This window comes from Podarcis vaucheri, assembly GCF_965113315.1.
Source record: "Podarcis vaucheri genome assembly, chromosome: 1".
In the NCBI taxonomy this organism is placed as follows: Eukaryota; Metazoa; Chordata; class Lepidosauria; order Squamata; family Lacertidae; genus Podarcis; species Podarcis vaucheri.
The window spans coordinates 122,631,575-122,645,912 of NC_138759.1; the positions used below are offsets into that span (position 1 = coordinate 122,631,575).

The following is a 14,338-nucleotide window of genomic DNA, read 5'->3' on the forward strand; positions in this document are numbered from 1 at the left end:
TACTGGGGAAACCCCCGGTCGTAAAGTTCGCCTTTCAGGAGTTTCCCGCCAAGATCTAAGAAAAAGAGGCGGCGGTGGGAGGAGAAGGCGGCGAGCGCGCAAAGCCCAGAGGCCGCCGGCGCGGCCGGCCGCTCCCCTCCGCCGCCCTCCCGCCTCAGGCCGAGGGGAGCCCGGCGGCGAGCGAGCGTGCGCCACGCCGGCCGAAGCGCTGCGGAGCGGGAGGGAGGGGAGCGAGGCGAGGCGGGGAAGCGCGCCGGCCCCCGGCCCGCCGCGTGACGTCACGAAACTTTTCCCCCTCCGCCGCGGAGGCTCCGCGCTTGAAGCCAAGGAGGCTGGCCGGCCGCCTGCCGCTGAGGCGACTGGCTGAGGCGCTTTCCCCCTGCCGCGCGTGCGCCTCCTCCACTTCGCCGGCTGCGCTCCCCTCTCTCTCTCTCTCTTTCGGGCGAAGTTTCGTGGCGTCGAGCCTCAGCCGCGCTCCCTCCTCCAGAGAAAGGGAGAGCGAGCAAGGAGCAGCGGCAGCAGCCGCCCCAGCGCTCCCTGAGGGGAGGAGAACTCGCCGGAACTCTGTGCGGATGGAGAGGCGAACTTGAGAGGACGCGCTGGGATTCCTTTTTAGCCGTGAGAGGAGGACGACGACGCGCTTCGGCGAGGGGGTGGGTTCTCCTTCGACTTCGCTTTCGCTCGGAGACGAGAGCTTGCCCGGCAGCGGCTGGCTTCCCTTGGGCGGAGAGGGAAGCCTGTGGAACGCGGCGCGGGGGCCTCTGGGCGACGCTGGCTGAGGAGGAGAAGGCGCTTGGCGGGAAGACCAGGCGGCGGCGGCGGAGGCGGCGGTTTCCCCCCCCTCCCTCACACCGCCAGCCCCCTCCCCGCCTCCCCCGGAACTTTTGGGAAGGGCGAGTTGGAGGGAGGCGGGAGGAAGCGCCCCTTCCCTCGGCTCTCAGCGGAGTCCCGCTGGGCTGTGGAACTTCTCCAGCCGCCCCCTCCCGCCGGCTTTTGCAGCATTTCTTCTGCCGTGAGGAAACAGACCGTGCCGGGGGGGGGGGGCGGGTAGGGAAGGCGTCGCCTTCTCCGGCCGGCGCGAACCCAAAAAGTTCCCGCTGCACTTTGGCTCCGCTCTCCAACTCCTAGGGCAGTGGGGTAGCGTGGGGGGTGCAGGGGGGGCCCGGCCGCACCCGGCGCAACATTTGGGGGTTAGGGTTAGGGGGGGCGCAAATTACTTGCCTTGTCCCGGGTGCTGACAACCCACGCTACGCCACTGTCCTAGGGTCCCAGCCCCCCCCCTAGAAAACACTTGATTCCACCCCCCCATCTCAAGTTGATGGGCATTGCCATCAGAATCGCGCACCGAGTCACGTGATCGGTTCTGCGGGGCGGGGCTTACCTGCCCCCCCCTCCCGGCCCGTTATTGTAGTCGAGTTGCTCCCCGGTTCCTCCATCTCTGCAGCGGGTTGGTTGGTTTTTGTTTTTGTTTTTTTTTGCAGCGAGATCTTCGCTCCTGTGTAAAGGTTGCGATCCTTGGCAGTGGCGTAGCGTGGGGGGTGCAGGGGGGGCCGGGCGCAACATTTGGGGGTTAGGGGGCGCAAATCCACGGGTTAGGGGGCGCAAATTACTTGCCTTGCCCCGGGTGCTGACAACCCACGCTACGCCACTGATCCTTGGCTTTGCTTCGAAGTCGGACTTCTGTGTGAACCCTCCCCCCCCCCACCGTCTTCGGGTGTAAACGGGGTGACCGTGTGCTTGCAGGCTGAGCTCGGTCCCGTCACCGACTTTTTGGGGGTGCTCTGCTTAAGCGCTTTGTGGATCGCGCTTGGCTCGGGTGGAGCTGCGCCTCTGCCCGGCCGCTTGCGAAACGCGCGGCGGCTTTCCCTGCCTGTTTGTTTATAAGAGAGGTCTGCGGGGTAGGTAGTAATTATCTAAGGCTGCAGTTGTGGTTTTTTTAATATATATATAAAAAATACTTGTGCCGCAGGCTGCGATCCAGGGATAGAGTGAGTGTCAGCAAGTGCCAATCAGGTGGATTCTCCCCACCCCCCGCCGGGGAGGGATCTGCTTGGGAACAAGGCTTTGGAGGGGTTAGAAAAGGAAACCGGTGTAGCACGCAATGCTTATGGAAAGAGACGCCAAGGCAGGAAGATGCTTCAAAGTACAGAAAGTATTCGCGCTTTTTGGTGCAAACTGTTTGCCTCATGCATGTTTCTGACGATCGAGGGTGATTTGATATGATTCAGGCTGCGGATCTGTAGCCACTTGCCCCTTTAAGTTCGGTAAAACTTCACATGCAGTGTTGCAGTATTGACATGTGTAGCTTGCCGTCTGCCGGTCCCCTTTTCGATGGTATAGTCGTGTGGGAAGAACGGGCATTATGCTCTGTTGACTAGAATGCATTTTTAAAATCCTTTATTGTCTTACAGGGGAAGATGTGGGGTGTGTCTGTGTCTGTGCACCTCCTCAATCTGCATTTTTAAATGTCGCACATACAGTAGCAATCCTAGGCAAGCTTTCTGATGAATAATAAACCTCTAAATTCAGCGAATCTCTCTAGTAAGTGTCTTTATGATTGTAGCCTAAAAGCTACTGTCAAATATAGCAACAAATGAGCACATCGGAAAACGAAATGTGAAGGGAAAAAAGGGTTTCTTGAATTCTGAAGATACGAAAGGGTATGATGAGTGGTTTGAGAATTAAAGAAAAAGATATTTGCTTTTTGTTGTCCCACAGTGACCATCTTCTGCTGGCTCAGCCAATGTGCTCAGTGTCTTGAGAACAAAACTGACACCACTGCTGGGACTAATGAACACAGGGATAGTTTTGCAAAGTCAACCTTCTGTGCATATACAGACAAAAGCACTGCATGTGACTTAATTCCATAAGACACAGGACTTGTGGGGGGGGGATCAGCATTAGTTTCTCATTTGAGAAGCGCTGAAGTAACAAACCTAGGGCTGCCATATGTCCTGATTTTCTAGGACATGCCCTGGAATTTGCCCCTGGAAATGGGGTCCTGGAAATCAGGCAAATGTCCTGGAAAACCGGCAATGGGGGTTAAATCGTGCCAAAAAATGCCTTTAAAAAAAGGTCCCAAACTCAATAATTCTTGTAGCTTTTACTAAAAAAGCAGCAACTTTGGTCCGCCCTCCCCTGCAAAACCCCACAACTCTGTCCTGATTTTCACTTTCGAAGATATGGCAACCTTAAACAAACCTTGAGCTCTGGGTTCCAGAGTTGTAGAAGAGGGGCAAAGTTAAAACATTGAAGAATTAAGCTTCTGTGACATTTCTTCAACTCAGTCAATAGCATATATTTCCTAATGTCACCCCAGCTCAATCTAGTGATAAATGAACATACAAAAGTCAATGTAAAACTCATTTTCATGCAAGGGATGAAAGTCGGTCAGAACAAAGAAGGTTAATTGCAGTCTTGAAAGTTTTGACATTCATTAAGCTTTCCTCTGCCTAAATGTTAAAACTGGAGAAGGAAGGGAAAACATCTATATTCATAACGATCTCTTTGTCTTTTATCGTTTCCCCCCTTCTGTTGCTCTAATAGAAATTTGAAACTTTTGTCTCAATGCGATGCCCTTAAAGAGAGCAATATTGCCTTGCTGTTATGAAGAAACGGTCCCTGTAGCTCACCCTACTGTTCCCAACAAACGTAGCACATTGCCTCTGAGAAGTTCACAAATGAGACAAGCAGCCACTGTTGCTTGTGCCACACGTATCTCATAACTGGAGGAAACTTCCTTTGAGTACAGAGCTCTGTTTCTAGCAGTTGTTCCAGTGAGTGCACTATACTGAAATAACCAAGAAGTTAGCATATCGTAGGAGTAGCTGATGTGTCTTTAGTTTGCACTATGGAGAAAACTGGTATTTAACATACATATGTTTCAGCAGGTTTTTAATAATTAGAAGTGTTTTAACAATGATCTATCTGATGCTTTTGCAACTTCTCTGTGAAAGGCGAAGCTTGGTGATGGTATCAACCTTTTTTTTATAACACCCGTTTTATTTACCGTATTTTTTGCACCATAACACTCACTTTTTTCCTCCTAGAAAGTAAGGGGAAATGTCTGTGTGTGTTATGGAGCGAATGCCTGCGGGTGGCGGGGGGGGGGAATCTGCTGCAGTCGTGAGCAGAGGATCCATGGTTCCCCTTCCTTCCTTCCTCCGTGGTTACAAAGCATGGATCCACATGGATCCTCAGGATTTTTGCATTGGGCTACTCCAAACTCATTGTCAGATCACATGTCTGTGGCCACAGCATGAACCACAAAAATCATATATCCACTATTTCGTTTAGAATACCTTTTTTCTTGTTTTCCTCCTCTAAAAACTACGTGCGTGCTATGGTCTGGTGCGTGTTATAGAGCGAAAAATACGGTACATGTTTGCAAGCTGAACGAGAGACAGTGGGTAGGCATCCTGCTCTGCTGGGGCTTAGGGCCTGCAGCAAAAGTGGTAATAATTCCTGGGTCTCTTCCAGTACACATTAAAGCAGATCAGGACCTAGGGCAGCTCCCTGTGGACCCTGCTGGCCAGATGGGGAAGATGTATCAGCCATTGGAGACTTGAGCAGTAAGCCATCTTTAAAGGGCCTGCGGCAAATTCTGCAATTGCATGCTCATCTGTGGTGGTGGAGCAACAGATGCTTCAGGAGGCTCATCCTTAGACGTTGAAGACAATAGGATTACCACACCCTCAAGCCAAGGCAGTGTAGAAGGGGGTGCTGAGAGCTCTCCCTTGAATCGAGGTTCCTGTTGCACTGTTTGAATCAGAGTCTTCCCACAGGCTGAAACTGGGGCCCTGAGACAGTAAACAGGCACCCAGATAGTACCAGGTACAGTGGTACCTCTGGTTACGTACTTAATTTGTTCCAGAGATCCTTTCTTAACCTGAAAGTGTTTTTAACCTGAAGCACCACTTTAGCTAATGGGGCCGCGCCGCTGCAGTGCAATTTCTGTTCTCATCCTGAAGCAAAGTTCTTAACCCGAGGTATTATTTCTGGGTTAGCAGAGTGTAACCTGAAGCATATGTAACCTGAAGCGTATGTAACCCGAGGTACTACTGTATTAAAGAAGCAGTCAGTAGATTTTTGTTTAAGGTGTATTTCTTTTGTCGGTGACATTCCACCTACCTAATCTATTTGGAGCCCTCATCCAAGCACGGGGGGGGGGGGGGAGCTCTAGCTAGCAGCAGCAGCAGCCAGGCACTGAGGCCATTGAAGAAAAATCTTTCATTATCAGCCAGACAAGAGATTTGGGGGGAGAGGGTTATTCCCTGTCTTGAGCGCTATGACATAATGCTCTATTTTAAAGAAGAAAGTAGAGGTGGTAGGTGGTTCTGCATGAATATAACACTGCACATCATATTGCCATTGGCACGCAGCAAGGCCCAATCGTTTCATTGGGTTGTGGCTACCAGGTGTTGTTTTATTTAGTCCACTGTGGGCTGACTTTTTCTCTATCACCCCTGCATTTTCCAGAGTGACCAGGATTTCTCTGTTTGCCTTCATTGACTGGTCACAGGTACACAATTTGTACCCTTCATAACTCGAGGGCTGGCTGGTGGTCCTGGCAAACTGCTGTCTACTAAAGTACAGTGGTACCTCTGGTTACAGACGCTTCAGGTTACAGACACTTCAGGTTACAGATTCTGCTAACCCAGAAATAGTACCTTGGGTTAAGAACTTTGCTTCAGGGTGAGAACAGAAATCTCACAGTGGCGGCAGCGGGAGGCCCCGTTAGCTAAAGTGGTACCTCAGGTTAAGAACAGTTTCAGGTTAAGAACGGACCTCCAGAATGAATTAAGTTCTTAACCCGAGGTACCACTGTATGCACGTTGGTTATAACTCAGTTCTATTCTATTTTGTTTGAACATTGTGTTTACAATTACTGTTTGATATAATTTGATACAGTCAAATTGATACAGTTTGATATAATCAAATTGATACAGTTTGATATAAACAAAATGATACAATTTGATACAAAAGATGCTACACGATTGAATGTTTTCTTGTTATTTGTCAAAGTGTCTCTTTTTTGGCAGGGATGTACATTTTGATCAGGCAAAACCCCTTTAAAGTTCATTTGTAATGAGCAAATAAAGCATTTGTTTTACACTTAATAAAGTTACATTTACTTTGTTATACTTCAGGATTAGTAGTTCCTTGTATGTATTTAGCCCCAACAAAATAGTGCATCAAGGTAAGGAATAAGGAAAAGTAGTGACTTGTGTGTGTGTTGCTTATATATGCATTTGTTAATCAATGGGATACACGGGATTTAGTAGCTCTCAGGTTTCCTTAAAGAAATTTCCCTCAACAACAGAAACATTTGTATAATTTTGAAGGTTGTGTTGTAGGTGCATTAAGAGTGATTACTTCTCATGGTCATCTTCATAGGTCTTGTGAATTGCGTGGAGCACAGACCCCTTTCTCCATTTCATAGTTAGTTGTTAACTACTAAAGCTAAATGTATAAAAATAAACCCAGCCACTCCAGTCTTATGCACTCTTATTTAAGGCTACTACTGATGTGACTACCGTCATTTCTCCAACTGTCTTGCCAAAGGGGAACTAGAGTTGATTTTCGATAACTGTTCCCCACCCCCAGCAATATATTTATGATTTTCAGTTATCAGTGGGACTGGACTGTTTTGAATGCTGATGGAGTTGAAAGTGGCTGCAACAATACATGGAAGAAATCTAGGAGTTGTACAGTGAGATCAAATCTACCATTGGAAGTTGACTTTATTCAAGTACAGTGGTACCTCGGTTTATGAACTTGATCCATTCCTGTAGTCTGTTCTTAAACCAAAACTGTTCTTAAACCGAGGCACGCTTTCCGTAATGAGCCTTCCCGCCGCTGGTGCCCTTCCACTTTTCGGATTCCATTCTTAGACTGAGGTAAAGTTCGCAAACCGGGACACTACTTCCAGTTTTGTGGAGTTCTTGAACTGAATAGTTCATAAACAGGGCTGTTCTTAAACCGAGGTACCACTGTAGTAACACACATGACAAACAAACACCTAGTATAATAATAATTATTGGAGCAGTTGTGCTAGGACAGAAGTAGTCAACATGGTACCCTTCACGTCTGGAGTACAACTCTGTCCATCCCAGACTGCATGGTCAATGGTTACAGATGATGGTAGTTGAGGCCTGCATAATCCACACTCGCTATTCCTGATCAGGAAGTTGCACAGTATACCGGTATATTTCAGGTACAAGACACCCATTAGATGTGGGCGTTGTGCCACACTAAGAACAAGAGTGCCTGCTAGTAGAATGGCTGTTGTTTAAGTGGGCGGTCACAGCTGGATATCACCCATTATCTAAAATTCATGGAGAAGCACAGCTGCAGTCTTGGGAAAGAAAATGCAGATTTTTAGAAAATGGATTGCAAACCAAACAGCAAACATTGCATTGCCATATATGTTGTGCTTGCATTAAGAACAGTGTTCTTCTCATTTGAAAGGATATTTTGAAGTTAGATAAAGAACAGAACAGAGCACCTACAATAGCTAAGGTATCAGTGGTATAAGGTATTTCTGGACTTTACTTTAGCTAGAATATAATGCATCCATAACATGTCAGGAATAAAATTCACCTATGAGGCACTGCAGAAGACAGCAGGAGCTCAATAAGTCCCAAAGCACCAATAATCAACCATAGTATCCTCTAGCACACATGAAATGTTTACTTCCCTTCTGCTCGATGAATCTGAGTTTTGTTATTTTTGTGTCTATTTTTGTGTGTGTTTTTTCACACGCCTTGGCCTCTCTGGCACCTCCAACCTGGTAAAAAAAACACTATATTTAGAAATGAATAAGCATTTTTGTGACTGGGAATGGTGGCTTGTTCTGAATATAAAATACTAGTTTTCAAAATAAAAACAATCCTTGATGGTTGTTTTGGGGCAGATTTGGCGGAAAGTATATTTTCTGTAACATCCAAGCAACAACACCTTGTTGTGTTGGTTTTTTTTTTTTTTAAAAAAAATCTGCCAAAGTCTTAGATGATTAAAATGAACTGTCAATTAAGTTAATGGAAAAGGACTCATAATGTCTATATAATAGTTAAAGGAGCAGAGGCAGTGAAGGAGGTCAAGCCAACAGCAGTGCTTCCCGGATAGCTTAGTAGGTTGCGCGTCCTGAAAACCACCCCATGGAAATAAGACACAGTGGAGACAGAATTTTAGTTTAAAGGTTAATGGGCAAATTTAGGCCACAACTTTATTGAATACACAAGTGTGACTGGTATTGGCTTAGGCATTGGTATCTAATGTCTATACTGGCTCCTGCTCACCCAGCAGGGAGCCTACAAGGGTAAACTACCAGCAGAGGGAGCTCCATCAATGCACCCCTGGGGTTCCCGGCATTCTGGCATGGCCCTAGCCCCTCCCCGGGCTTTGGACAAGATCCAGACCCCGGATTCCTTTAACGGAATACCCTATCAAATGGAAGGGCAGGTGATGGCCGCACCTCCCCTCCCCGCATCCCCCTAAAACAAATGCCTAACCGCCAAACCTTACAAAGGTGTGATGATTGCTAAGAGGTAGGCAAAAACCAAGTGGCCACTGCCAATCTGCCACATTGGGAAAAATTCCTACCCGACCCCCATTCCAAAACAGGCAACCAACCGAAGTCCAAAGCAAGGCCAGACATGACCTAACTAATGAGTGGGTAGATGGGTGTTTGGCAGCATGAAGCAAGAGGAGGTCCCCGATTCAGTACCCCCCAGCCCATGTCAAGTTACTGATTGGCTAAAGGCCAGTGGCATGATCATGGCACCACCCGCCTCCAAGCCGGTTGGGGAGAGTTCCAGGGCCACATGCAACATGGACCCTCTGTTAGGAGGCTCCAACTTAGAGTGTGGTGCTGGTAACACCAAGGCCACAGGTTTGGTCCCTGTATGGGGCAACTGCATATTCCTGTATTGTAGGTGGTTGGACTAGATGATGGTAAGGGTCCCTTCCAACTCTACAGTTCTGTGATTCAATAATCTGTTTTACACCTGCATGGTTTAGGAGATGGTGCCCATTGTCGTCGTCTTCTGCTTATAACTTTAAGCACAAGGAAGCTCATGAAGAAAAAAGTTACAAACTTCAGCATTAATATTTTAATTCTGCAATGCATCCAGTGGTACCTGTTGTACAAAGAGTAGACGAAGCACTTCTTAAAAGCTCATTTTGATACTAATACTCTTATCTCTCTGTGCCATACAGTAATTGTAGTTAATTGGCAGCACTAGCTGCTTCTGCTATATGGTTGCGGTATGTGATTGCAATGTGCCAACCCTGCTAATAAATCACAATATTACCGTGCATGATGTGAAGGTTCAGAGGGACACAGCTTTGTTTTTTATCTGTCATTCATCCTAGAAGCACATTTTATTTGTATTTCCAGATCAGGTGTTCCTCAATTTATTTCAGATAGACTGTTGTTAGTTTACTTATTCAACTTCTGCTGGCTTCAGACAATGCACTTTGCAATGATACCCCGTTGTGCAAATATCAGGAGGTCCCTAGAATTCTAAAAGGTTGGTTTAAAAACAGCAGGTTTAGAATTTGTTTTAATTTACCTTTGACTTTCAGAAAGGTTTTGTTCACATAGTCAGACTTTCCCCAGCAAATTGAAGTCAGAGAATATACCTGAAAAACAACACGAATCTAGAGACTGAATAGAAAGAGCAACTACCAGACTTATTGTGCCTTCAGCATAGTGTGGGGTGGTGCAAGGGCATCATTGTGATGTGAGAACCAAAACTACACATACAGTACTGAGCCGTGGGTTAAAATAGGTGCACAACTTTTAATTGCTTGGAACAGGCAGATATTTTAGGATGACAAAGTATCTAAACTGCAGACAGCCCAAGTTACCATGACCTTCAATCCCAATGTCAAGAATCATATTGATTCTGAATCTATAGAGTGGACAGCACTGTGTTCTCAGGATGTGAGTGGTTTGGGTGGCACGTTTGCCCCGTTGTGGGTGGTGGGCAGGTCCCATGGGACAAGGAAGGACAGATATTACATGGTCTCTGGCATGTTGGCATTGTATTTTTGTAGATATTGTCTTGCTGGGTTATTTTTTAAACGTGTTTGCCATTGATGATTTGCTCCTCCAAAATGCCATCTATTCTCATAGTGTCCTGTTAATTATGTGACAATGAGTGGAAGGTTTTCCACAGAAGCTGAAGTGTGTGATAATGTCAAGGATAATTACCTAACACTTTAAAGATTCTGAAACGGTGCTGAAGTAGTGCTTAATTTCAGATAAACATTGGGGTCACACCACTTTTTTAAAAAAATCTTAAATACCATAATATGCTGCCTGTGCTTATTGATCAAATTCATCAGCATTGCAGCGTGTTAGAATGACCTCTGAGCTGCCTAAATAATGGGGAAGAAACCCTGAGAGCCAATCTGTACATCATGCAAAGTTAGGTGGTGAAATAATGGACTCTGTCATTTCAGATGGCAGGGAAGGTGCCACATTTTGCATGCTCCTTGCACATAGTACACCATCAGTGGGGAAGTAAGGCAAAATAGTGACACTTTGCTTGAAATCTAAACTGCTACTGTCCATAATTCTACAAGCTGTGCAGGTTAAACAGCATTGCAAGTTAAAAAAATGCTGACTTCTACCCACAACACAATGTCACTGTGAAACATGGTTGAGGATATAAAATTGTCTAATAACCTTGAAACTTCCATAGAAGGTGGGTGAGAGAAAAATGCATGACTGAATAACAACCTCCATCTCCAGTAACAATCTGGGAGAACATGAAATATCTTATAGGTAATAACACAAAATAGTGTGCATATTTATGCAGAATTATGCATCTTTTTAGTTTTTAGTCATTCAGTGGTTACAAGCACACTTGGTGTTGCACCCTAAGGGATACTTAAATATTACCTTTATGAAAGGCAAAAAGCAAGTAAAAAAGTGATTGTGATGAAAACGAAGGGAGGTAATGCTATTTAGACTTATAAAGAGTCTGTTGACACTTTTGTGAAAGTTACTTGAACTTTCATCTTGACTTCTGAGTGAAGGACGGATGAAAGGGGTACCCAGAAATTGAGAGCAGTTTGCTGCTGCAGTGGAGCACCTTTTAGCAGCTGCCATTCCTTCCCCCACAAATGTTGCTAGAGTGACGCCACAGTCTCTATTCCAGGGGCATTGCTGGCTGGTAGCTTCTAGAGCCAGGGGTCAGCAAAGTTTTTCAGCAGGGGGCTGGTCTACTGTCCCTCAGACCTTTGTGGGGGGCTGGACTATACAGTCATACCTTGGGTTACAGACGCTTCAGGTTGTGCATTTTCAGGGTTGCGCACCACGCCGAACCTGGAAGTACTTCCAGGTTTTGGTGCTCGTGCATGCGCAGAAGCACTAAATCACGCTTTGCGCATGCGCAAAAGCACCGAATCACAACCCGCACGTGCACAGATGTGGCACTGCAGGTTGTGAACGTGCCTCCCGCACTGATCACATTCACAACCCGAGCATCCACTGTTTTTTTGAAAAAAATAATAATGAATGAATTCCTATGCCCCACAAATAAACCAGAGATGCATTTTAAATAAAAGCACACATTCTACTCATGTAAAAACACCAGGCAGGCTCCACAAATAACCCAGAGATGCATTTTAAATAAAAGGACACACCCTACTCATTTAAAAACACACTGATTCCTGGACTGTCCGTGGGCCGGATTTAGAAGGCGATTTGGCCGGCCCCGGCCCCCAGGCCTTAGTTTGCCTACCCATGCTCTAGAGGAGTTTTACTGTTGCTGCAGCCAATGTCAGGAAGGTTTTTTGGGGGAAAGTGGGTGAAAAGAAGTCACAGCACATGGTAATCACTCCTTTGACCATTTAATTGCACCTTCGTTTCTATCACTTGCAAATAGAGGTGGGGGTGGAGAGAGGAGAATTTGGTCTTGACCCTTGATGAATCAGGCTGATAGCTGAACGTCCCTGTATCACAAAACAATTCCATTGAGCATGTTGAAAAGGAACACATTTAATGAAATATTCCTTTCTCCCTCCCCTCCTGTTCTAAGGTTTTCCTATCAAGCCTTGTGGGACTCCCCCCCCCCCGGCTTCCTTCTCCTGTGTTTTTGGGCCTTTACATTTCTAAGCACCATATAATTTTCTTTAAAGCATTGCCATTTCAAGGGCTGAGTGAGATCCACCCTAGTGGAATGTTTCAGGAGGTAGTTTAAATAAAATTGTAGTTTTAAATAATGCAGCTTATTGATATTGCTTTCCACTAGTGGCTTGCATCTACATTAGGAAGAAAGGAAATAATAAAGATTCCTCTGGAGATGTTAGTGTCTCGCAGAGAGAAAATCAACAAAACAGAAGAGACTTGGAAAATATATAGACTCTGGAGGCACAACATTAAAAGATGGCTCTTGCGAAATCCGAAGAAGCTATCAGACATTCAACAGTTAGCAAGTTATTATATCTGTATATCTGTACATGTGTTTTCAACACCCACCACTCTCTAGCTCAGGGTTAGTCAATGAGATACCCTCCAGATGTTGTTGGACTCCAACTCTCGTCCACTTGGCATAGAGGCAATCCATTGTAGATGGCACCAGATCCAGCCAACGTGGCCAATGCTCAGGGATGGTATGACTTGTCCAGCAGCATATGAGCGGCACAGTATTAGCTACCTCTGCTCTGGTTTGGCAGAAGGCCACGCTAGAGGTCACTGCAGCTGTTTCATAGTATTTCAGTAGGAGATTGCCTCAATTATATAGGAAGAAATGGCTGGTGGGTAGGTCTGGGCGATATATTGCCCCAAACCAGCTTGAAGTCCATATCATGATACAGATCTCATAATTTTTGACCTGGCAATATATTGCGAATCATGATGTGTGGTAGGGCTGCGTTTCAGAACTCTGCAATACAGGAATATACAGCTGTCCCATACGGGAATCGAGCTTGTAACCTTGTCATTATAAGCACTATGCTCTAGTCCATAGCATGATGTTGGTTTCATTATATTTGACCTGGCAATGTATCATGAATCATGGTGTGTGTGCGTGCGCGCGTGTGTGCTATGCAGAAATCACAATGTGGGGGAAACCGTGAAGCCAGCCAGTGTTTCTACATAGCTCCGTTCTTATTTCAGACATCTTGATACAGTCGTACCTTGGATCCCGAACACCTTGTGAGTCGAACGTTTTGACTCCCAAGCACCGCAAACCTGGAAGTGAGTGTTCTGGTTTGCAAACGTTCTTTAGAACCCAACGTCCTCCGTGGCTTCTGATTGGCTGCAGGAGCTTCCTGCAACCAATCAGAAGCTGTGCCTTGGTTTCTGAATGTTTTGGAAGTTGAATGGGCTTACAGAACAGATTCCGTTAGACTTCTGAGGTACCACTGTATATCGGTATATCATGATGTTGAACTGGTGATATATCACTGGTGATGTATGTTGAAAACCACCAGGTATTTCCCAGCCCTGCTGGTGGGTCCAATTTTTAAAGCAAAGGGAGAGCATGGATTAGAAATATATAGAACCACTTTGCCTCCTGTGGTTTACTCCCTGCATCCTATCTCTCAAAATGTTTTTTTCCACAGCCAAAGTCACTTCCACTATCAGGGTTTGACTGAGGATAAAAGCACTTGGAGAGAGAAGCTTCAGGGAGATAAGCCATGTGTGTGAGAGATCTACACATCTTCCTCAAGCATCTCCCCGCTTTTAAAACCAGACCTTCATTACTTACTCTTACTCGCTGGCGCAGTTTCAAGTTTAAACATACGAGAATGGTTCCATAAGGTCTAGTTCGGCCCTAAGAAGTCAGGATTGATCCTCAAAAATGGCTTGCAAATTTGACCCCCTTCCTTTCCCTTTTGCTTCCCTGACTCACATTTTACCTCTGCAAGGGGCATAGCTGAGAGTAATAGGGCAGGTAGGTAGGGTAACCTATTCATTTATCTAAAAACATACCTTTTGTTCTCCAAGCAGCTTACAAAATAATTCCACAGAAACATAAAGCCCAATAAAAACCTGCCCAGCATACCAAAGTCAGCTTTATATAATAAAAACAAGGACAGGGCAGGATAGTTCAACATAAAAACAGGAAGGCAGAACTTTAATGCACATTTTAAAAGTTGGCAAAATAAAAAGATTTTGGCAGCCCACCTGAAGTGTATGAGAAAATGAAATTCTACTACTCAGATACCACAATAGAAAGTTGAAATGATGCTTAGAAGTTCCATTTCCTGGTAAAATTAAGGGATTTGTAATTTTTCTCTGTGCAGAGAAAACTGCATGTTCTTTAAACTTCAGCACCTCTGGAGTCAGCTAGGCTGGCAGGATGTCCAACGTTTCTAG

The 14,338-nt window shown here is 45.8% G+C and overlaps 1 protein-coding gene across 6 annotated transcripts in view; it reads left to right on the top strand.

Annotated features, from left to right (window-relative positions):
- The first annotated feature begins 546 nt into the window (after window positions 1–546).
- Window positions 547–14,338, top strand: part of GULP1 (GULP PTB domain containing engulfment adaptor 1) — a 170,422-nt gene continuing 156,630 nt past the window's right edge. For 2 of the 6 annotated variants that reach the window (XM_082205673.1, XM_082205672.1), the window contains exon 1: window positions 548–657. The gene's annotated coding sequence lies outside the window, so the exon portion shown is untranslated. Of the gene's footprint in view, window positions 658–14,338 lie in introns of all 6 variants that reach the window. The other 4 variants (XM_082205671.1, XM_082205669.1, XM_082205675.1 and 1 more) reach the window with 4 other exon arrangements.